The sequence below is a fragment of the Sciurus carolinensis genome, chromosome 16 (assembly GCF_902686445.1).
Source record: "Sciurus carolinensis chromosome 16, mSciCar1.2, whole genome shotgun sequence".
In the NCBI taxonomy this organism is placed as follows: domain Eukaryota; kingdom Metazoa; phylum Chordata; class Mammalia; order Rodentia; family Sciuridae; genus Sciurus; species Sciurus carolinensis.
This window is the reverse complement of record NC_062228.1, coordinates 67,882,692-67,905,942: the sequence shown is the minus strand read 5'-3', so window position 1 is coordinate 67,905,942 and position 23,251 is coordinate 67,882,692. Positions and strand designations below refer to the sequence as shown.

General features: G+C 40.5%; 1 pseudogene; it reads right to left on the bottom strand.

Moving 5' to 3' along the window:
- Positions 1-20,974, bottom strand: part of LOC124966263 (MORC family CW-type zinc finger protein 3-like) — a 32,491-nt pseudogene extending 11,517 nt beyond the window's left edge.
- Between the last annotated feature and the right edge of the window lie 2,277 nt (positions 20,975-23,251).

Sequence of the window (23,251 nt, the reverse complement as noted above, 5' to 3'; positions counted from 1 at the left end):
GATCATTTGGCCGTTGGACTTTTGGGATTGGCATATCTCACTTAGCATGATATTCTACAACTTCATCCATTTGCCTACAAATGCCATAATTTTATTATTCTTTATGGCTGAGTAATATTCCATTGTGTATATATACCACACTTTCTTAATCCATTCATCAATTGAAGGGCATCTAGATTTGTTCCACAATCTAGCTATTGTGAATTGAGCAGCTATGAACATTGATGGGGCTTCATCACTGTAGTAGGCTGATTTTAAGTGGTTTGGATATAAATGAAGAAGTGGGATAGCTGTGTCAAATGGTGGGTCTATTCCACGTTTTCTAAAGAATCTCCACATTGCTTTCCAGAGTGTTGCACTAATATGCAACCCCACCAGTAATATATGAGTTTGCCTTTTTCCCCACATCCTCGCCAACACTTATTATTGCTTGTGTTCTTGATAATCACCATTCTAATTGGGGTGAGATGAAATCTTAAGGTGGTTTTCATTTGCATTTCTCTTATTACTAGAGATGTCGAACATTTTTTCATATATCTGTTGATTGCTTGTAGATCTTCTCCTGTGACGTGTGTGCTCATTTACTTAGCCCATTTGCTGATTGGGTTATTTGTGTTCTTGTTGTAGAGTTTTTTGAGTTCTTTATATATTCTGGAGATTAGTGCTCTATCTGAAGTATGAGTGGCAAAGACTTTCTCCCACTCTGTATGCTCTCCTTCACATTGATGATAGTTTCCTTTGCTGAGAAAAAGCTTTTTACTTTGATTCTATCCCAATTATTGATTCCTGCTTTTATTTCTTGTGCTTTGGGGGTCATGTTGAGGAAGTCTGATCCTAAGCCGAAATGATGAAGATTTGGACCTACTTTTTCTTCAATAAAGGTGCAGGGTCTGTGGTCTGAATCCAAGGTCCTTGATCCATTGTGAGTTGAGTTTTTTAGAGGGTGAGAGATAGGGGTTTAGTTTCATTGTGCTGAATATGAATTTCCAGTTTTCCCAGCACCATTTGTTGAGCAGGTCATATTTTCTCCATTGTATGTTCTTGGAACCTTTGTCTAGTATGTGAAAACTCTATTTATTTGGGTTTGTCTCTGTGTCCTTTGTTCTCTGCCATTGATATACCTGTCTATTTTGGTGCCAATACCATGTTGTTTTTGTTACTATTGCTCTGTAGTATAGTTGGAATTCTGGTATTAGCAATATCTTCCTGCTAAGGATTGCTTTAACTATTCTGGCTCTATTATTTTTCCAAATGAATTTTATGATAGATTGCTCTATTTCTATGAGGTAGGTCATTGGGATTTGAATTGGAATTGCATTGAATTTGTATAGTACTTTTGGTTGTATGGCCATTTTGACAATATTAATTCTGCCTATCCAAGAACATGGGATATTTTTCCATCTTCTAAGTTGTCTTTAATTTCTTTCTTTAGTATTCTGTAGTTCTCATTGTAGACTTCTTTCACCTCTTTTGTTAGATTGATTCCCAAGTATTTTATGTTTTTTGAAGCTATTGTGAATGGGGTAGTTTTCCTAAATTCTCTTTCAGAGGATTAAGTACTTATGAATAAAAATGCATTAGATTTATGAGCATTGATTTTATATCCTGCTACATTACTGAATTGATTTATGAGTTCTAGAAGTTTTCTGTTGGGACTTTTTGGTTCCTCTAAATATAGAATGAAGTCATCAGGAAATAGGGATAATTTGAGTTCATCTTTTCCTATTCATATCCCTTTAATTTCTTTGTTCTGTCTAATTGCTGTGACTAGAGTTTCAAGAACAATGTTGAATAGAGGTGACGATAGAGGGCATCCCTGCCCTGTTCCAGACTTTTGGGGTAATGCTTTCAGTTTTTTGACTGTAGGCATAGCATAGATAGCCTCTACACTGTTGAGGAATGTTCCCACTATCCCCTAATTGTTTTTACTAATTTAAATGACCATGTGATATGTCTCATTTTTCTAATAAGCAGTGAAATGTATCAACTAATTCTTGTATTTTAGTTTCTTGATGTCATTTTAATTTTATAGAAAATTTGCAAAATAGAAAAGGATATTCTTGCAAACCCCCAAATTTAGCAATTGTTTAACTTTTGCTTCATTCACTTATTTATTCTTTCCATTTTCCTTCCATCTCTACACAGGTACTATATATATGTATGTGTGAGCATCTGTGTGCACACAATCAACAGTTTGTATATGCATAAAATATTTTGCTGAATAATTTGAGTATAACATGGGAGTATACCCATAAGTACCTCAGTGCACAATTCCAAAGGATGTAGGTTCTTATATAATGACAGTATTATCATAAAGTTGGAAATTTTTTTATGGTTGGGAATCTCTATGTAGACCGTATGTGATGCCTGGAAACCACTGCTCCCAATTTATCCTTGGCATTTTCACTGCGCAGGACCAAAGACAACCTTGCATTAATTTCCATGTCTCTGTGGATTTCTCTGATAAACAGTTGCTCAGCCTTCCATTGGGTACCTTGGTATTGTCTTCTTAATTTTTTTTTGAAGAGGTAGAGATCATATATTTTATTACAATGTATTTTAAAAATTTGGGCAGTTACAATGGAGACAGAATACCAGTTTCATACCAAAAATACAATTTCAATTACTTTATCAAGGAAATAAAAACAATCTTCATTTATTTGCTCTTTTCAGAAGGAAAAGAAGGAACTAATACAATAGAAATCCAATATTTGATTACACAAATGGTATGCCTTTATGCCATGTACAAACAGAGAAACAACATGTATCCAATTTGTTTACAATAAAAAAAAAGAAATCCAATATTGTATGAGAGACATGTAATTAAGCATACATACAAAATGAACATGTATTGAATTTTCAGAAACAAAAGTAAAAATAAATAGTAATGATAAAACTTTGGAAAAAATAATGCCTATCTTAGTTGTTGAAGATATGATTTTTAATTATATATACATAGATATACACTTAATAAAAAGCCATCTCTTTAAGATTGCACAAAACATGGAACCAATAAAGCATATTTTATGGCATGTAATACTATAATCCTAGGGCAGTTTGTCCATAACTCCAGGATACAAAACACTTAGATTTGTAATATAATTAAAGGTCTGCAGAATTGCTTAGAAAGATTGTCTTCCTCAACTCATATTAACCTGAAATAATCTTACAAAAATCTGAACAGGAAATTTCACAAAAAGAAATATTAGAGGAGTTTCAGATGGCGGACTAGGGGGCGGCTGCATTTCACGTTGCTCCAGGATGCAGTATTCAAAAGAGGAGATAGTGAGAGACTTGGGACCAACTCAAAGCCGCTGGGTGAGTCTCCCCCATTGGGGAGGCATCCTGGATGGGGCAGTAGCCCCAGAACACAGGGAACTTTGTGAAGTAGAGTTGCTCCTCGAGATGCCCCTCCCCCTGCTGGAGTGGTAAACATGGACAACTGGGATCATCGTAGGGGAGGCGGCTCAGCACAGCGCTTGGACTAGGAGCAACCACTGGGGCTCCGGGCAGATGCTTGAGGAGGAGCTGCGTGGCAAGCTGTTTAGACCCAGAAGGATTGCTTCTGAACACCGGGACGTTGCCTGGAGGAAGAGGAGGAGCGCGGCGGGTCGCTTGACCTAGGAGTGACTGCATCAAAGCTACAGGCGGTTGCCAGAGGAGGAGCTGTGTGGCGAGCTGTTTGAACTCACAACGACCGCTCCTGAACACCAGGGGGTCGCCCAGAGGAAGAGGAGATGCGCGGCGGTTCGCTTGACCTAGGAGTGACTGCATCAGAGACACAGGCAGTTGCCAGAGGAGGAGCTGCGTGGCGAGCTGTTTGAACACAGAACGACTGCTCCTGAACACTGGGGGATCGCCCGGAGGAAGAGAAGTGCGGTGGGTCACTTGGTCTAGGAGTGACTGCATCATAGCCACAGGTGGTTGCCGGAGGAGGAGGCGAGTGGTGAGTTGATTGGACTAAAAGGGACCTCCCCCGAACACCAGTGGTCTGCCTGGAGGAGGAGCGTGGTGGGTCACTTGGTCTCAGAGCCACCGCTCCTGAACACCCAGGGGGCTAGCCCGAGGAGGAGGAGGAGGAACAGGGTGGGTCACTTGGACTTGGAGTGACTGCCTAGGGCTATGGGCCATTGGCAGGAGGAGGAGATGCGAAGTGAATTGGTTGGGCTCCTAGTGACTGCGTTGGAAACCTGGCCGCTGTTCGGAGGAAGAGGTGTGTGGCGGGTCTCTGGGTATCTTAGCTACTGTATGGGGCTCCAGGTGGCGGCTCAAAGGAGGGGCCACATAGCCAGGCAATTAGGTGCAGAGCAGGTCCCAGGAGCTAGGTGGCTTCTTGCTGGAAGAGCCGCACCTAGACATGCCTAGGGGCAGAGCGAAGTTTCCAGGACTGCAAGCAGATTCTCTGGGAGAGGCAGCCTAATGAGACTCGCCTGCAAAGGGTGAGGTTCCCAGGCCCAGGAGGTAGGTCCGGGCCACTGGGAACGTTGCAGAGGAAGACAGCCCAGCCCAGATGGTAGTTGTAGATTGAGGGGAACCTCTAGGAGGGCAACTGACCAGCGAGACGTCCCCACCAAGTGAGTCTTCCCTGCCGGGTGAGGTTTTCTCACAGGGATGGTAAAACCAGAGACACAGGCACAAACAGGACTTGCCTCAGCCCGCAGTCTAGTTCCCCGTTGGAGGCACCTCTGCCCACTAGCAGGGAATATACGCCACCTGAGGGTCATCACCCCTAGAGAGGCAGCTTCTTCGTGGAGCTCCGCATTATCAACTTCCTCCAAGACTTCAGGCACCTGAACGATAAGAGGGGATATACTAGCAATCTTCAGGGACATTATAAGTTGATAGAGGAAATCTGCAATATCTTAATGACCCACTGATCCCTGAACAATATGAGAAAACAAGGGAATAAAATGCCCCAAACAAATCTAGATGTTACATCAATAAAATCCAATGACAGCATGGCAGAAGAAATGACAGAAAGGGAGTTCAGAATGTACATAATTAAAATGATTAGGAAAGCAAACGATGAGATGAAAGAGCAAATGCAGGCATTGAACGATTGCACCAATCGACAGTTAACAGAGCAAATTCAGGAAGCAAAAGATCATTTCAATAAAGAGTTAGAGATATTGAAAAAAAAACCAAACAGAAATCCTTGAAATGAAGGAAACAATAAACCAAATTAAGAACTCCATAGAAAGCATAAACAAAGGAGAGAACAGCTGGAAGACAGAACTTCAGATATTGAAGACAAAATATTTAACCTCGAAAGCAAAGTTGAACAAACAGAGAAGATGGTAAGAAATCATGAACAGAATCTGCAAGAACTATGGGATATCATGAAAAGGCCAAATTTGAGAATTATTGGGATTGAGGAAGGCTTAGAGAAACAAACCAAAGGAATGAATATTCTATTCAATGAAATAATATCAGAAAATTTCCCAAATCTGAAGAATGAAATGGAAAATCAAGTTCAAGAGGCTTATAGGACTCCAAATACACAAAATTACAACAGACCCACACCAAGGCACATTATAAGGAAAATACCTAGTATACAAAATAAAGACAGAATTTTAAAGGCTGTGAGAGAAAAGAAACAAATTACATTCAGGAGAAACCAATACGGATATCAGCAGATTTTTCAATCCAGACCCTAAAAGCGAGAAGGGCCTGGAACAACATTTTTCAAGCTCTGAAAGAAAATGGATGCCAACCAAGAATCTTATACCCAGCAAAACTTACCTTCAAATTTGACGATGAAATAAAATACTTCCATGATAAACAAAAGCTAAAAGAATTTACAAAAAGAAAGCCAGCATTATGGAACATTCTCAGCAAAATATTTCATGAGGAAGAGATAAAAAACAAAGAAGCATATCAGCAAAGGGAGGAATTATCCTAAAGGAACTGTCAAATAATGGAGGAACCAAGATGTGTCAAAAAATAAATAAATAAATAAATAAAATTTTAAATATGAAGCAAATGACTGGGAATACAAATCATATCTCAATAATAATCCTGAATGTTAATGGCCTGAATTCATCAATCAAAAGAGATAGACTGGCAGATTGGATTAAAAAGAAAGATCCAACAATATGTTGCCTGCAAGAGACTCACCTCATAGAAAGAGATACCCATAGGCTAAAGATGAAAGGATGGGGAAAAACACACCATGAACATGGACTCAGCAAAAAAGCTGGAGTATCCATCCTCATTTCAGATAATGTGGACTTCAAGCCAAAGTTAGTCAGAAGGGATAAAGAAGGACATTTCATACTGCTTAAGGGAAGCATAAATCAGCAAGATATAACAATCATAAACATCTATGACCCAAACAGTGGCTCATCCATGTATGTTAAAAAAATCCTTCTCAATTTTAGAAACCAAATAGACCATAACACAATAATACTAGGTGATTTTAACACACCTCTTTCACCACTGGACAGATCTTCCAAACAAAAATTGAACAAAGAAACCATAGATCTCAATAACACAATCAATAATTTAGACTTAAGAGACATCTATAGAATATAGCATCCAACCAAGAGCGAATACACTTTCTTCTCAGCAGCACATGGATCCTTCTCTAAAATAGACCATATATTATGCCACAAAGTTAATGTTAGCAAATACAAGAAGATAGAGACACTACCTTGTATTCTATCAGATCATAATGGATGGAAGTTACAAATTAATGAAAGAGTAAAAAACAGAAACTACTCCAACACCTGGAGATTAAACAATATGCTATTATATGATGAATGGATAACAGAAGATATTAGGAAGGAAATTAAAAAATTCTTAGAGGTAAATGAGAACAAAGAAACATCATATCAAAATCTCTGGGACACTATGAAAGCAGTACTTAGAGGAAGATTTATTTCATGGAGCGCATTTAATAAAAGAAGTAAAACTCAACAAATAAATGACCTAACACTACAGCTCAAAGCCCTAGAAAAGGAAGAACACACGAATACCAAAAGTAGTAGAAGACAGTAAATAGTTAAACTCAGAGCTGAAATAAATGAAATTGAAACAAAAGAAACGATACAAAAAATTGATGAAATAAATAGTTGGTTCTTCAAAAAAATAAACAAAATTGATAAACCTTTAGCCACACTAACAAAGAGAAAGAGGGAGAAAACTCAAATTACTAAAATTCGGAATGAACAAGGAAATATCATAACAGACACGACTGAAATACAATACATAATTAGAAGCTATTTTTAAAATCTATACTCCAACAAAATAGAAAATTTTGAAGACATCAACAGGTTTATAGAGACATATGAATTGCCTAAACTGAACGAGGAGGACATACACAATTTAAATAGACCAATTTCAAGTAATGAAATAGAAGAAGTCATCAATAGCCTACCAACAAAAAAAGTCCAGGACCAGATGGGTTCTCAGTCAAGTTCTACAAAACCTTTAAAGAAGAGCTCATTCCAATACTTCTCAAAGTATTCCATAAAATAGAAGAGGAGGGAACCCTCCCAAACTCATTCTATGAAGCCAATATCACCCTGATACCTAAACCAGAGACACATTGAGGAAAGAAAATTTCAGACCAATGTCCTTAATGAACATCGACGCAAAAATTCTCAAGAAAATTTTAGCAAATCGCATACAAAAACATATTAAAAAGATAGTGCACCATGATCAAGTGGGTTTCATCCCAGGGATGCAAGTTTGGTTCAATATCAGGAAATCAATAAATGTCATTCACCATATCAATAGACTTAAAGTCAAGAATCACATGATATTTTCAATAGATGCAGAAAAAGCATTTGATAAAATACAGCATCCCTTCATGCTCAAAACACTAGAAAAAATAGGAATAAGGGAACATTCCTTAACATTGTAAAGGTCATCTACGCTAAGCCCATGGCTAATATCATTCTAAATGGTGAAAAACTGAAAGCATTCCCTCTAAAAACTGGAACAAGGCAGGGATGCCCTCTTTCACCACTTCTATTCAATATCGTCCTTGAAACTCTAGCCAGAGCAATTAGACAGACCAAAGAAATTAAAGGGATACGAATAGGAAAAGAAGAACTCAAACTATCCCTATTTGCTGATGATATGATTGTATACTTAGAGGAACCAGGAAGTTGCACCAGAAAACTTTTAGATCTCATAAGTGAATTCAGTAAAGTAGCGGGATATAAGATCAATGCACATAAATCTAAGGCATTTTTATACATAAGCAATGAATCTTCAGAAAGAGAAATTAGGAAAACTACCCCATTCACAATACCTTTGAAAAAAATAAAATACTTGGGAATCAGTCTCACAAAAGAGGTTAAAGACCTCTACAATGAGAACTACAGAACAGTAAAGAAATCAAAGAAAACCTTAGAGGATGGAAAGATCTCCAATGTTCTTGGATAGGAAGAATTAATATTGTCAAAATGGCCATACTACCAAAAGTGCTATACAGATTCAATGCAATTCCAATTAAAATTCCAATAATATGCAATGCAAGATGGCAGACTAGAGGGGGAATGCATCCCCAGTCACTCCAGAACCCAGGAGTTAAGAAGGGGAGGCATTGAGAGACTCGGACCAAAATAGAGCCACAGGTGAGTCTGCCCACTGGGTAAAGCTCGGCCCGGGTGGCAGGCCCATATAGAGGTGGCTTATCAGAGCAGGGCTGGGCAGCTAGAGTCTTTTACAGGCAGCCCTGTGCACTCCAGCACTGGGCCCCTCCCACACAGCCAGCTTCTCCAGGTTCTCAGAGCAGGCCCCCTAGTGAGAGCCTTTCTGATCAGAACAAGCTCCAAGTCCTGGAGCCCGCGTGGCATGCTCGGCCCGCAAGTGGCTTCAGGGACCCGGACAGGGCAGCCAGAGACCTCCCCAAGCAGCCTGGACCCCTGCGGTGGGAGGATCCTTTCAAGGCTAGCTTCTCGGAACAGACCGCCCAGTGAGAGCCTTTCTATATAGAGCCAGCCACAAGTCCCTGAGCCAAAGGAGAGATTCAATCCACAAGCAGCCTCTGGGATCAGGGCAGGGCAGCCAGAGACTTCTCCAGGTGGCTCTGCCCACTCCGGCCACAGGCTCTTTCCTCAGGGTGATCCAAGATGGCGGCCTAGAGGGTGACTGCATCTCCAGGCGCTCCAGAACCCAGGACTCAAAAAGGGGAGGCATTGAGAGACTTGGAGAAAAATAGAGTCATGGGGTGAGTCTCCCCCACTGGGTGAAACGTGGCCTGGGTGGCAGGCACAGATAGGGGTGGCTTATCAGAGCAGGGCAGGGCAGCTAGAGTCTTCCCCAGGTAGCCTTCCACACTCTGGCGGTGGGCTTCTCCCACTCGGCCAGCTGTACGGTGCAGGCCCCCAGTGAATGCCTTTCCACACAGAGCCAGCTCCAAGCCCTGGAACCAGTAGGGTGCTAGGGGCAGCTTTCTTTGGAAGCACTGCATTATCAAGATCCTCCAAGACTTCAGGCTACTGAAGGCTGGGAGTTGATACACTGGAAATCTACCAGGACACTATAAGCTAATAGAGGAAATCTGCAATATCTCAGATTCCCACTGACATCTGACCAATATGAGAAAACAAGGGAACAAAATGTCCAAAAAAAACACAGCATCCCTTCATGCTCAAAACACTAGAAAAAATTGGGGTAGTGGGAACATTCCTTAACAATGTAAAGGCCATCTATGCTAAGCCCATGGCTAATATCATTCTTTTTTTTATTGTAAACAAATGGGATACATGTTGTTTCTCTGTTTGTACATGGAGTAAAGGCATACCATTTGTGTAATCATAAATTTACATAGAGTAATGTTGTTTGATTCATTCTGCTATTTTTTCCCTTGCCCCCACCCATCCCACCCCTCCCCACCATCTATACAGGCCTTTCTTCCTCCATTCCTGCCCCCCTCCCTAAACCCAACTCCAACCCCAACACTAACCCTTCCCACCCCCCATTATGTGTCATCATCCACTTATTAGCGATATCATTCTTCCTTTGGTTTTTTGAGATTGGCTTATCTCACTTAGCATGATATTCTCCAGTTTCATCCATTTGCCTGCAAATGCCATAATTTTATCATTCTTTATGGCTGAGTAATATTCCATTGTATATATATATACCACATTTTCTTTATCCATTCATCAATTGAAGGACATCTAGGTTGGTTCCACAATCTGGCTATTGTGAATTGAGCAGCTATGAACATTGATGTGGCTGTATCTCTGTAATATGCTGATTTTAAGTCCTTTGGGTATAGGCCAAGGAGTGGGATAGCTGGGTCAAATGGTGGTTCCATTCCAAGTTTTCTAAGGAATCTCCACACTGCTTTCCAGAGTGGCAGCACTAATTTGCAGCCCCACCAGCAATGTAAGAGTGTACCTTCCTCCCCACATCCTCGCCAACACCTGTTGTTGCTTGTATTCTTAATAATCGCCATTCTAATTGGGGTGAGATGGAATCTTAGGGTGGTTTTGATTTGCATTTCTCTTATTACTAGAGATGTTGAACATTTTGCCATATGTTTGTTGATTGCTTGTAGATCTTCTTCTGTGAAGTGTGTATTCATTTCTTTAGCTCATTTGTCAATTGGATTATTTACATTCTTGGTGTAGAGTTTTTTGAGTTCTTTATAGATTCTGGAGATTAGCACTCTATCTGAATTATGATTGGCAAAGATTTTCTCCCACTCTGTAGGCTCTTTCTTCGCATTGCTGATAGTTTCCTTTGCTGAGAGAAAGCTTTTTAGTTTGAATCTATCCCAGTTATTAATTCTTGCTTTTATTTCTTGTGCTATGGGAGTCCTGTTGAGGAAGTCTGGTCCTAAGCCGACATGTTGAAGCTCTGGACCTACTTTTTCTTCTATAAGATGCAAGGTCTCTGGTCTGATTCCGAGATCCTTAATCCATTTTGAGTTTAGTTTCCTGCACGGTGAGAGATATGGGTTTAGTTTCATTCTGTTGCATATGGATTTCCAATTCTCCCAGCACCATTTGTTGAAAAGGCTATCATTTCTCCATTGCATATTTTTGGCCCCTTTGTCTAGTATGAAAAATTGTATTTATTTGCGTTGGTGTCTGTGTCCTCTATTCTGTACCATTGATCCACCTTTCTATTTTGGTAACAATACCATGCTGTTTTTATTACTATTGCTTTGTAGTAGAGTTGAAGATCTGGTATTGCGATACCCCCTGCTTCACTCTTTCGGCCAAGGATTGCTTTAGGTATTCTGGGTTTTTTATTCTTCCAGATGAATTTCATAATTGCTTACTCTATTTCTGTAAGGTACATGATTGGGATTTTAATTGGAATTGCATTGAATCTGTATAGCACTTTTGGTAGTATGGCCATTTTGACAATATTAATTCTTCCTATCCAAGAACATGGGAGATCTTTCCATCCTCTAAGGTTTTCTTTCATTTCTTTCTTTAGTGTTCTGTAGTTCTCATTGTAGAGGTCTTTCACCTCTTTTGTGAGATTGATTCCGAAATACTTTATTTTTTCAAAGCTATTGTGAATGGGGTAGTTTTCCTAATTTCTCTTTCTGAAGATTCATCGCTTATGTATAAAAATGCCTTAGATTTATGTGCATTGATCTTATATCCCGCTACTTTACTGAATTCACTTATGAGATCTAAAAGTTTTCTGGTGGAATTTCCACGTTCCTCTAAGTATACAATCATATCATCAGCAAATAGGGATAGTTTGAGTTCTTCTTTTCCTATTCGTATCCCTTTAATTTCTTTGGTCTGTCTAATTGCTCTGGCTAGAGTTTCAAGGACGATGTTGAATAGAAGTGGTGAAAGAGGGCATCACTGCCTTGTTCCAGTTTTAAGGGGGAATGCTTTCAGTTTTTCACCATTTAGAATGATATTAGCCATAGGTTTAGCATAGATGGCCTTTACAATGTTAAGGAATGTTCCCACTATCCCTATTTTTTCTAGTGTTTTGAGCATGAAGGGGTGCTGTATTTTATCAAATGTTTTTCTGCATCTATCGAAATAATCATGTGATTCTTGACTTTAAGTCTATTGATATGGTGAATGACATTTATTGATTTCAAATGTTGAACCAACCTTGCATCCCTGGGATGAAACCCACTTGATCATGGTGCACTATCTTTTTAATATGCTTTTGTATGCGATTTGCTAAAATTTTTTTGAGAATTTTTGTGTTGATCTTCATTAAGGATATTGGTCTGAAATTTTCTTTCCTCGATGTGTCTCTGTCTGGTTTAGGTATCAGGGTAATATTGGCTTCATAGAATGAGTTTGGGAGAGTTTCCTCCTCTTCTATTTTTGGAATACTTTGAGTAGTATTGGAATGAGCTCTTCTTTAAAGGTTTTTTAGAACTCGGCTGAGAACCCATCTGGTCCTGGACTTTGCTTTGTTGGTAGGCTTTTGATGACTTCTTCTATTTCATTACTTGAAATTGGTCTATTTAAATTGTGTATGTCCTCCTCGTTCAGTTTAGGCAATTCATATGTCTCTATAAACCTGTTGATGTCTTCAAAATTTTCTATTTTGTTGGAGTATAGATTTTAAAAATAGCTTCTAATTATGTATTGTATTTCAGTCGTGTCTGTTATGATATTTCCTTGTTCATTCTGAATTTTAGTGATTTGGGTTTTCTCTCATCTTCTCTTTGTTAGTGTGGCTAAAGGTTTATCAATTTTGTTTATTTTTTTGAAGAAACAACTATTTATTTTGTCAATTTTTTGAATTGTTTCTTTCGTTTCAATTGCGTTGATTTCAGCTCTCAGTTTAACTATTTCCTGTCTTCTACTACTTTTGGTGTTGGTCTGTTCTTCTTTTTCTTGGGGTTTGAGCTGTAGTGTTAGGTCATTTATTTTTTGAGTTTTACTTCTTTTATTAAATGTGCTCCATGAAATAAATCTTCCTCTAAGTACTGCTTTCATAGTGTCCCAGAGATTTTGATATGATGTTTCTTTGTTCTTGTTTACCTCTAAGAATTTTTTAATTTCCTTCCTAATATCTTCTGTTATCCATTCATCATATAGTAGCATATTGTTTAATCTCCAGGTGTTGGAGTAGTTTTTGTTTTTTACTCTTTCATTTATTTCTAACTTCAATCCATTATGATCTGATAGAATTCAAGGTAGTGTCTCTATCTTCTTGTATTTGCTGACATTAGCTTTGTGGCATACTATATGGTCTATTTTAGAGAAGGATACATGTGCTGCTGAGAAGAAAGTGTATTCGCTCTTGGTTGGATGGTATATTCTATAAATGTCTGTTAAGTCTAAATTATTGATTGTGTTATTGAGATCTATGGTTTCTTTATTCAATTTTTGTTTGGAAGATCTGTCCACTGGTGAAAGAGGTGTGTTAAAATCACCTAGTATTATTGCGTTATGGTTTATTTGGTTTCTAAAATTGAGAAGGATTTTTTTAACATACATGGATGAGCCACTGTTTGGGGCATAGATGTTTATGATTGTTATATCTTGCTGATTTATGCTTCCCTTAAGCAGCATGAAATGTCCTTCTTTATCCCTTCTGACTAACTTTGGCTTGAAGTCCACATTATCTGAAATGAGGATGGATACTCCAGCTTTTTTGCTGAGTCCATGTTCATGGTATGTTTTTCCCCATCCTTTCACCTTTAGTCTATGGGTATCTCTTTCTATGAGGTGAGTCTCTTGCAGGCAACATATTGTTGGATCTTTCTTTTTAATCCAATCTGCCAGTCTATGTCTCTTGATTGATAAATTCAGGCCATTAACATTCAGGGTTATTATTGAGATATGATTTGTATTCCCAGTCATTTGGTTCATATTTAAAAGTTTTGACACATCTTGGTTCCTCCATTATTTGACAGTTCCTTTAGGATAATTCCTCCCTTTGCTGATATACTTCTTTGTTTTTTGTCTCTTCCTCATGAAATATTTTGCTGAGAATGTTCCATAATGCTGGCTTTCTTTTTGTAAATTCTTTTAGCTTTTGTTTATCATGGAAGTATTTTATTTCATCGTCAAATTTGAAGGTAAGTTTTGCTGGGTATAAGATTCTTGGTTGGCATCCATTTTCTTTCAGAGCTTGAAAAATGTTGTTCCAGGCCCTTCTCGCTTTTAGGGTCTGGATTGAAAAATCTGCTGATATCCGTATTGGCTTCCCCCTGAAAGTAATCTGGTTCTTTTCTCTCACAGCCTTTAAAATTCTGTCTTTATTTTGTATGCTAGGTATTTTCATTATGATGTGCCTTGGTGTGGGTCTGTTGTAATTTTGTGTATTTGGAGTCTGATAAGTCTCTTGGACTTGATTTTCCATTTCATTCTTCAGATTTGGGAAATTTTCTGATATTATTTCTTCAAATAGATTGTTCATTCCTTTGGTTTGTTTCTCTAAGCCTTCCTCAATCCCAATAATTCTCAAATTTGGCCTTTTCATGATATCCCATAGTTCTTGGAGATTCTGTTCATGATTTCTCACCGTCTTCTCTGTTTGTTCAACTTTGTTTTCGAGGTTAAATATTTTGTCTTCAATATCTGAAGTTCTGTCTTCCAGCTGTTCTATCCTATTGGTTATGCTTTCTATGGAGTTCTTAATTTGGTTTATTGTTTCCTTCATTTCAAGGATTTCTGTTTGGTTTTTTTCAATATCTCTAACTCTTTATTGAAATGATCTTTTGCTTCCTGAATTTGCTCTGTTAACTGTCGATTGGTGCAATCGTTCAATGCCTGCATTTGCTCTTTCATCTCATCGTTTGCTTTCCTAATCATTTTAATTATGTACATTCTGAACTCCCTTTCTGTCATTTCTTCTGCCATGCTGTCGTTGGATTTTATTGATGTAACATCTAGATTTGTTTGGGGCATTTTATTCCCTTGTTTTCTCATATTGTTCAGGGATCAGTGGGTCATTAAGATATTGCAGATTTCCTCTATCAACTTATAATGTCCCTGAAGATTGCTAGTATATCCCCTCTTATCCTTCAGTAGTCTGAAGTCTTGGAGGAGGTTGATAATGCAGAGCTCCACGAAGAAGATGCCTCTCTAGGAGTGGTGACCCTCAGTTGGCGTATATTCCCTGCTAGTGGGCAGAGGTGCCTCCACTTGTTGACCAATGGTCATCCAATGGGGAACTAGACTGCGGGCTGAGGCAAAGCCTGTTTGTGCCTGTGTCTCTGGTTTTACCATCCCTGTGGGAAAACTTCCCCCAGCCCTGAAGACTCACTCGGTGGGGATGTCTCGCTGGTCAGTTGCCCTCCTAGAGGTTCCCCTCAATCTACAACTACCATCTGGACTGGGCTGTCCTCCTCTGCAACAATCCCAGGGACCCAGACCTACATCCTGGGCCTGGGAGCCTCACCCTTTGTAGGCGAGTCTCCTTAGGCCTCCTCTCCCAGAGAATCTGCCCGCAGCCCTGGAACCTTCGCTCTGCCCCTAGGTGTGTCTCTGTGTGGCTCTTCCAGCAAGAAGCCACCTAGCTCCTGGGACCCTGCTCTGCACCAATCGCCTGGCTATGCAGCCCCTCCTCTGAGCCACCACCTGGAGCCCCGTACAATAGCTCTGAGACCCAGAGACCCGCCACACACCTCCTCCTCCAGAAAACCGCCCGTTTTCTGACGCAGTCACTAGGAGTCCAAACAACTCACTTCGGGTCTCCTCCTCCCGCCAACCACCCGTAGCCCTAGCCAGTCACTCTAAATGAAGTGACCCGCCCTGTTCCTCCTCCTCCTCCTTGTGGTAGCCCCCCAGGTGTTCAGGAGCGGTGGCTCTGAGACCAAGTGACTCACTACGCTCCTCCTCCAGGCAGGCTACCGGTGTTCAGGAGCGGTCGCTTTTAGTCCAATCAACTCACCACTCGCCTCCTCCTCTGGCAACCACCTGTGGCTCTGATGCAGTCACTCCTAGACCAAGCATCCCACCACTCTCCTCCTCCAGACAGGCCACCAGTGTTCTGAGTTCAAACAGCTCACCACGCAGCTCCTCCTCTGGCAACTGCCTGTGGCTCTGATGCAGTCACTCCTAGACCAAGTGTCCCACCACGCTCCTCCTCTTCCTCCGGGCAGTCCCCCGGTGTTCAGGAGCGCTCGCTCTGAGTTCAAACAGCTCACCATGCAGCTCCTCCTCTGGCAACCTCCTGTGGCTCTGATGCAGTCTCTCCTAGACCAAGCGACCCGCCGGGCTTCTCCTCTTCCTCCGGGTAACCCCCCAGTGTTCAGAAGCAGTCATTCTGGGTCTAAACATCTCGCCATGCAGCTCCTCCTCAGGCAGCCGCCCGGAGCCCCAGTGGTTGCTCAAGTCCAAGCGCTGTGCTGAGATGCCTCCTCTATGATGATCCCAGTTGTCCGTGTTTACCACTCCAGCGGGGTGAGGGACGTCTCGCCGAGCAACTCCACTTCACAAATTCCCTGGGTTCCGGGGCTACCACCCCATCTGGGATGCCTCCCCAATGGGAGAGACTCACCCGGCGGCTTTGAGTTGGTCCCAAGTCTCTCACTATCTCCTCTTTTGAATCTTGTATCCTGGAGAAACGTGAAATGCAGCCGCCCTCTAATCCGCCATCTTTGCCCCCCGGCTAATATCATTCTAAATGGTGAAAAATTGAAAGCTTTCCCCCTAAAAACTTGAACAAGGCAGGGATGCCCTCTTTCACCACTTCTATTCAACATCATCATTGAGACTCTAGACAGAGAAATTAGACAAACCAAAAAAATTAAAGGGATACAAATTGGAAAAGAAGAACTCAAACTATCCCTCTTTGTTGATGACATGATTATATATTTAGAGGAACCTGGAAATTCCACCAGAAAACTTTTAGAACTCATGAGTGAAATTCAGTAATGTAGCAGGTTACAAGATCAATGCTCATAAATCCAATGCATTTTTATACATAAGAGATGAATCTTTAGAAAGATAAATTAGGAAAATGACCCCATTCACAATAGCATCAAAAAAAATAAAATACTTGGGAATCAATCTCACAAAAGAGGTGAAAGAACTCTACAATGAGAACTACAGAACACTAAAGAAAGAAATTAAAGAAAACCTTAGAAGATGGAAAGATCTCCCATGTTCCTTGATAGGCAGAATTAATATTGCAAAATGGCCATACTACCAAAAGTGCTATACAGATTCAATGCAATTCCAATTAAAATCCCAATGATGTACCCTGCAGAAATAGAGCAAGCAATTATGAAATTCATCTGGAAGAATAAAAAACCTAGAATAGCTAAAGGAATCCTAAGTAGCAAGAGCAAAGCAGGTGGTATTGCAATACCAGATCTTCAACTCTACTACAAGGCAATAGTAACAAAAACAGCATGGTATTAGCACCAAAATAGGCAGGTAGATCAATGGTACAGAATAGAGGACATGGACACCAACCCAAATAAATACAATTTTCTCATACTAGACAAAGGGTCCAATAATATGCAATGGAGAAAAGATAGCCTCTTCAACAAATGGTGCTGGGACCACTGGAAAACCATATGCAACAGAATGAAATTAAACCCCTATCTCTCACTCTACACAGAACTCAACTCAAAATGGATCAAGGACCTCAGAATCACACCAGAGACCTTGCATCTTATAGAAGAAAAAGTAGGTCCAAATCTTCAACTTGTTGGCTTAGGATCAGACGTCAACAGGACACCCATAGCACAAGAAATAAAAGCAAGAATTAATAACTGGGATAGATTCAAACTAAAAAGCTTTCTCTCAGCAAAGGAAACTATCAGCAATGCGAAGAAAGAGCCTACAGAGTGGGAGAAAATCTTTGCCAATCATACTTCAGATAGAGCGCTAATCTCCAGAATCTATAAAGAACTCAAAAAACTGTACACCAAGAATGCAAATAATCCAATCGACAAATGGGCTAAGGAAATGAATACACACTTCACAGAAGAAGATCTACAAGCAATCAACAAACATATGGCAAAATGTTCAACATCTCTAGTAATAAGAGAAATGCAAATCAAAACCACCCTAAGATTCCATCTCACCCCAATTAGAATGGTCATTATCAAGAATACAAGCAACAACGTGTTGGCGAGAATGTGGGGAGGAAGGTACACTCATACATTGCTGGTGGGGCTGCAAATTAGTGCAGCCACTCTGGAAAGCAGTGTGGAGACTCCTTAGAAAACTTGGAGTGGAACCACCATTTGACCCAGCTATCCCACTCCTTGGCCTATACCGAAGGACTTAAAGTCAGCATATTACAGAGATATAGCCACATCAATGTTCATAGCTGCTCAATTCACAATAGCCAGATTGTGGAACCAACCTAGATGTCCTTCAATTGATGAATAGATAAAGAAACAGTTGTATATATATATATACAATGGAATATTACAGAGCCATAAAGAATGATAAAATTATGGCATTTGCAGGCAAATGGATGAAAGTGGAGAATATCATGCTAAGTGAGATAAGCCAATCTCAAAAAACCAAAGGATGAATGATATTGCTAATAAGTGGATGATGACACATAATCGGGGTGGGATGGGTTAGTGTTAGGTTTAGAGTTGGGTTTAGGGAGGGGGGCAAGAATGGAGGAAGGAAGGACTGTATAGAGGGAAAAGAGGAGTGGGAGGGGTGGGAGGGTTGGGGAAAAGGGGAAAAAGTAACAGAATGAATCAAACAACATTACCCTATGTAAATTTATGATTACACAAATGGTATGCCTTTACGCCATGTACAAACAGAGAAAGAACATATATCCCATTTGTTTACAATAAAAAAAAGAAAAATCTAAAAAAAAATACTTTATCAGTTTTAGTAGACTGATAGCAAGTTTCCTTCTTCACGTATTTGTCATTCATTTCTAATATTCTCTTTTGTAATACTTTGATTTGGTCAGCAAACATATGACACTGTCTCTTATAATTGTCTTTTTCTTGAGTGACTAAAAGTAGTTCATTTCTCAGCTCTTGTAACTGGCAGCCAACATCATCTGCAGCCTTAGCAAACATTTCCTGGGCTTCCTGTATCTTTCCTTCAGCATCTACGCAGGAGGGCAGTATTGCTATATCATTTCTTACATCTATCTCATCTTCGATCCTTTCTTCCTTTTTAACAACTACATTTGCTGCTTCTGTCTGGATGGCTGCAATAGTGCCCTGATCACACCTGGGTGATGCAGTGCTTGTTGAACTAGTGTGGCCACAAGATTTAGCACTGTCCACAACCTCAACGTGAACACCACTTTGTTCAGTGTGACTCTGTTCTGGTTTAACTTCAATATCATGATCTACTGCAGGTTTGGGAGTATTGTTTTATTCCAAGATGATCACATCTTCATCATCATCATCATCATCTTTATGAGTTGAGTTTTCAAATGCTTGATTACTTAATCTCTGATTCTTTGCATTTAAAATTGAGGAACGAGTAGAAAGTCTTCGTTTTAGGCTATTGCTCTCAGGTTCAGACTGGGGTGAAACCCGATGATTATTTATAAGTCTTGTTGGATAGAAATTTGTCACTTCTGAATGATGTCCTCTTGGAATGCTTTCCCTCATAGGAGAGAAGCTCTGACTTGAAATAGAGGTTGTCTGAAAGAGTTCAGTATTAATCCGTGGGATCACTTCTGGTTGCTGATTCTGAATTTTTCTTTGTTGTTCTTCCTGTAGGTTTTCTCATAAGTGGGATGTACCAAATCTTCATCCTCGGGTTCTTCTGGAACTTCACAGTTTCTGAACTGTGGGTCAGGTTATTGGAGCAATACCATTTTTCTGGAAGCTGATCTATCCCACCTGGTAATTTTCGCCACTTTAGACAGGAATCACATTGAACCCATGTTTGATCAGGAAGTTTCTGTATATCTTCAACTGGCAAATTTAGAGGAAATTTCTTCACTTTCATTTCATTCCAGTAATCATTCAGCTTTTCTTCTAGAGCTGTTATTGTAAGTCTGTACTCATTAATGTAGTCAAAATCTTGCTTATTATGAGTTGGCTTAAGGAAATTACATTCTATGATTCCAACTACTCCAACACCCATGTTGTTTGCCCTTAGCTGACATCCGACTTTTTCATAAGCTTTGATGAGTTTATTTCTGTGATACAACATTATGCCATGATGATTTTTATTTCAACAGTTGAATCCAAAAGTAATTCTCACTGTTTTACTTAAAAATTTAGGTCGATAAACATCACGATCGATGTAGGGAAGAATCTTAGAAACTAGCTGTGTCTTCACTTTCTGTCCACGTAAGATGATCTGCATTCTTGGCTTTAGATATAATATACTGCAGTAAGCCCTCAAGGAATAGTCACTCTCAGGGGCAATTTTGTCCTTTCTTTCTTGCTTCTTGTACCCTTTCTTTCCCGTTGCCTCATCTAAATCCTCAGGAATTCTGATATCATATTTATCCTTTTCAAAATCAAATTCTGTTGCATTTTTGTAGCTTCTAAGACTCCAAATGATGATCCTTGTCCCCTTCTTACCCATAATGGCATCAAGTTCTGCCAGTAATTTCTGTTCCGTAGAAAACAGAGAATGTTCGAGAATTGCAGCAAGGCTGGCTTTTGATTCTGCCAAATTAATCATCTGACGTGGTGCTTATTGAATGCCACTATTGGAACAACAACATGTTCTGCTTTTATGACTTCCAAGTAGGTGTGAGACAAGAAGCCCACACTCATGGTTTCTCCATTTTTGGTAAAAGTGATGGCGTCTTTACCCAAACGCATAGAACCTGACTTGAAGCCATTCCCATACAATCCAACTGGGACATGACCATTCATGGCGACTTTGTCACTGAAGCCAAAGCCTTCCTGGCTGTATCATCTTGGGTAAATTACATTAAATCTATCTTGATGTGTTTTCCCATGTCTTAGCATTTTGTGTAACTTATCTGATGTCATACCATTCCCATTATCAGTGAATGTCAAGCATATACAGTCATTTATCACTGTTTTGTCAATCCATATAAGTTTAGCATTCACATCAGGATCATAAGCATTATCTATTAATTCAGCAACTGCACTGAATGGCCAAGTATGACTAGTAGAATTTGTATGTAAAAACTTCGGTCCAAGCGTGCTGAGGCAGATCTCGCTGGGTCAGAGTGCCGCCGTCTTGAGCAAGCGACAAAGCCAGGTCGGCCTCCGCTGCCACCTGACTCCGGGGTGCGACTTCCCATCCACTTCCAGGGCGGGACCCAGGCCAGCTCCTGTCTTCTTATTTTTTTAAGATGATTTATTTTTCTTTAGTGCTAATGTTTCCAGAAGATTAAGTTCTAAATCTTTTACTGGGAAACCACAGATGTGGACTATTATGCACTTATACTGCACCAGGATTCACGTGGTAGTGGTCATCACAGCGACAATTTCCACTAATTCTTTCACAGTTTGTTACTGTAATCTTACCATTTTCTCCTTCAGTAAGCTTTCTGAACATGTTGACCCATGTATCCTGATGCACATCTGTCTTCCACCTGTGTTTTGGCCACCACTGTTGACCTAGCTCTCAGGCTCCTTCCCCTTTGACCTCCCACCTGGGGGGCATTCCCATTTCTCCTTACTCACTCCTTTCTTAAACCATTTTTCATGTATACAAGAATTCATGGCTTTTATGGGCCATAATCTGGAGTGGTCTTTATTTTCTCTGATGCTCTAGTTTTCACAGACTGGTCTGTGACAGTTTCTCCAAATGGATTTCTTTGTCCTTTGATCATGGCATCCTTACTCCTTGGTCACTCATCCTTCCAGTGAGACAAGACATTCCAGACTTCATTTGTAACTTCCTAGCCCTGGGAAGAACCAGCCTTTTCTCTTAGCAGTTTTGCTTCCTTCTACTCTAGGAGGGTGTCACCAAGTCAGGTCGAGGCCTTAGAGGGTTTGAAGCTATTGGTGACCTGTATCTTCAAAGCACCTCAAAATATGAGGAACCCAGGTTCACAAAGGCCCACCTGCCAGGGTATAGCAAAGCTACTTCTGGAGTTCAGCCCCTCACTGGAATGACAGTTGTATCAAGGAAGATGTGCAGACTGTAGCTCCCATTAGCAGTCTAACAAGGGTGCTTCTGCACATGACCTGCAGCCTGTGTTTAGACTTCAGGTCAAAGTGACTCCATTTTGAAAGTCAGTATCTGCCCACCCAGGAATTACCTTCCTGGTAGACCCACTCACAAGGAGTCCCAATAACCAGAACCACCCCAAAGACATCAAGTAAGAGTTACAGGGCCAGATCGGTTATTTTTAGCTACTCCATTGTACATGACTATATAGTTTAGAAGTTTTTTTTCTGCAGGCTACATCTCCTCACAGAGGGACAGCCTGGCAGACTGTCTGTGTCAATAAACCATTGCTTGAACTCTGAGGTGTGTCTGCAATGGATTTTTGTGCAAGCTACCCTAATATTCTGGTACTGAAACCCAGGACAGGATCCAAAATCATTGCCTGCTGGTTCTTCCTTCACCAGTATCTTTGCCATCTTGACAGTGCCCCTCCTCCCTGGCCAATATACGCCACAGTGGGTTCATGAATCGATGTTGCCAACCTTCTTGCCCACCACGGAATTCGACTCTAGTCAGTCTTTCCTCTACTGACAGTGTGTCCTCAGAACTCTTCTATGGAGGCCCTGAGCGCTCTCTCTCTCTCTCTACAAAAATCCCAGCACTGGGACAGATTCTCCCTTGGCCTTGGCTGCAGACCTATCAGGGATGGTGACACCCCTCACTGGTGGTCTGCTTCTACGTGGGAAGTCAGAGAGGTTGTGGGGACACCCCTTTCACTCCTGTTTCCCTTCTCTGGGCTCCTGAGAACTCTTAGCCAAGGACTCTGCCCAATCTAAAATTCTCTGTGGCCCTGTCCCCTTGTGTGTCTCCTCAAAACAGTCAGCCTCTCCATTTGACTCCAGATCTCAAACCTCAAAAGCTCATATTCTGTTGCTACACAGTTTGGCCCCAATATAAATTAGATAATGACTCCTCAGTCCAAAGAATGGGACTTTCAATCCCATTATACAGGATTTATACAACTTCTGTCACAGCAGCAAGCAGACCAGGATTCCCTATGTTCAAGCCTTCTCTTTTCTTCACTCTCACCCCTCTTTAAGTCAGTCCTGCTTCCCCTCCCAGGTCCTCCCTGCTCACTCTCCCTTAACACTTTCACCTCCCAATCTTAATGACTTTACCTCTTTTGACCTAAAAGATCACTCTTCACTTTCTCCACCTCCACCCTTTGCTTCTTTGCTTGCTCAGCCACAACTTCATCCCCTCACTCAGACACACCTTCACTAAGTAGGGGCAAATCTTCCAGGTCTGGTCCAGTCCTTCACCCCTCCTCAATATGAGAATGATTC